The sequence below is a fragment of the Oryctolagus cuniculus genome, chromosome 11 (assembly GCF_964237555.1).
Source record: "Oryctolagus cuniculus chromosome 11, mOryCun1.1, whole genome shotgun sequence".
Taxonomy (NCBI): domain Eukaryota; kingdom Metazoa; phylum Chordata; class Mammalia; order Lagomorpha; family Leporidae; genus Oryctolagus; species Oryctolagus cuniculus.
In genome coordinates this window covers 59,124,872-59,126,889 of record NC_091442.1, presented here as the reverse complement: position 1 = coordinate 59,126,889, position 2,018 = coordinate 59,124,872, and the positions used below count along the sequence as shown (strand labels likewise).

Genomic DNA, 2,018 nt, shown 5'->3' with positions numbered 1-2,018 from the left:
GTAGGAAAGGGTAGAAGTTACCTTGATTTGCTCCTCAGAAGGTTATAAGGATACATGCTACACATTTCTAAGTTCATACCACAATGAATCCATGAATTAGTCTTAACCTGTCTGGAGGCTTACTATAACAACTTATCAACTTATTCCAGCCCAACATTGGGTGTAGCATGTACTTTTTTTGGGGGGGGGGGGACAAGAGTGAGAGCTGTCACTTGCTGATTGCTAATCCCCAAATGTCTGCATGGCCAGAGCTAGAAACTGGAAGCTTGCGAACTCAGCCCAGGTCTCTCGTGTGGGTGGCAAAAGCCCAACCTCTTGAACTACCACCACTGCCTCCTGGGGATCAGGAGCTGGAACTTGGGGCAGAATGTAGGCACTCTGATAGGAATGTGCATCTTAACCAGTGTCTTAACCGGTAAGCTAAACACTAGCCCCAAGCATATACTATTAACCCTGCAAATCTGGTTACACTTTAAAGATGTAGGGGCTGGGGCTGGGGCTGGGGCTGTGGCACAGCGAGTTAAAGCCCTAGCCTGCTGCACCAGTATCCATTTGGTACCACCTGCTCCTCTTTCAATCCTGCTCTCTCCTATGGTCTGTGAAAGCAGTAAAAGATGGCCTGAGTGCTTGGGCCCCTGTACCTACATGGGGGACTCAGAAGAAGCTCCTGACTTTGGATCAGCTCAGTTCCAGCCATCGCGGACATTTGGGGAATGAACCAACAGATGGAAGACTTCCCTTTCTGACTCTTTTCAAATAAAATAAATCTTTTTAAAAAAGAATTTAGATGCCATATAATTTGTCAGTGAAATGTTTGAAGGGCAGGTATTATGGTGCAGTAGATTAAGCCACTGCTGCCTGGGATGCCCACATCCTGTATTGGAGTGCCTGGGCTCCACTTCTAGTCCAGCTTCCTGCTAATGCACCTGGGAGGTAGATGAAGGCTCAGGGACTTAGGTTCTTGCCACTCATGCCCATGTGGGAGACCTGGATGGCATTCCTGGCTCCTGGCTTTGCCCAGCCTCTGCTATTGCAGGCATTTGGGGAGTGAACCAGCAGATGGAAGATCTTCGTCATTCTATGCCTTTCGAATAAATGTTAGAACTTAAATACTTCCATGGTAATAAAGCTCCAGGTGTAACTAGGAAAATTTATTTGAAAACACGATCCTTTGGTAATAACTTTTAGAGGAATTTTTTACTGTTGAGAAGGAGTCACAGCAAGGACAAGAATCCTTTAAATATAGGATAGGGATGAGAAGCTGAATATGCAAATAACAGCCACACATGTTCTCATTTACAACTCTTAAGCTCAGAGAGGCTAAGCATCTTGCTAGGCAGCAAGGAGCCATTTGTCAACTCCAGTGGTCATCTTATGTGTGAGGCAGTGGTCTTTCTGCTGTACCTCCCTCCATGTAGTCTCCAGTGGCTTTGTACTTTATTATTATTATTATTTTAAAGCTCAGAACTTCTTAGAGGACAAAATACATTATCATGTCTGATGATCAATGCAATCAAATTCATCATAGCTCTGTAAAGTACTTTTAAAGGTTTAAAGAATATATTTTAATTTATTTGAAAAGCAGACAGAGACAGAAACTGTCCATCAGTTGGTTCATTGCCCCAAATGCCCACACAACAGCCAGGGCTGAAGCTGGGAGCCAAGAACTCCATCCAGGTTTCCCACATGAATAGCAGGGACCTGAGGACTTGAGCCGTCACCTGCTGCCTCCCAGAGTGTGCATTAGCAGAGCAGCCAGGACACAAACCAGGCACTCCCATGTGGGGTGAGAGCATCCTAGACAGTATTAACTGCTGCACCAAACACTGGCCCTTAAAGCAGTACTTAGAATTTGTTTGGAGACCACCTCCAAGTTTGCATGCCTGCCCTCTGATTCTAGTAAGCTGTAGCGGAAAAGCCTTGCGTCATTCTGTTCTGCCATTCAGGTCTGTTTCCCTGAAGAAGTCCACTTTACCCCTCTGGCCATTTTAGGTATTAAGTCTTTGTCTCTCCTACCT

The 2,018-nt window shown here is 45.4% G+C and overlaps 1 non-coding gene across 1 annotated transcript; it reads right to left on the bottom strand.

Annotated features, from left to right (window-relative positions):
• Window positions 1-1,457: 1,457 nt before the first annotated feature.
• On the bottom strand, window positions 1,458-1,529 carry LOC127491218 (small nucleolar RNA SNORD61). The gene has a single exon (XR_007919808.1). It is a non-coding gene; the product is annotated as a small nucleolar RNA SNORD61 (small nucleolar RNA).
• Between the last annotated feature and the right edge of the window lie 489 nt (window positions 1,530-2,018).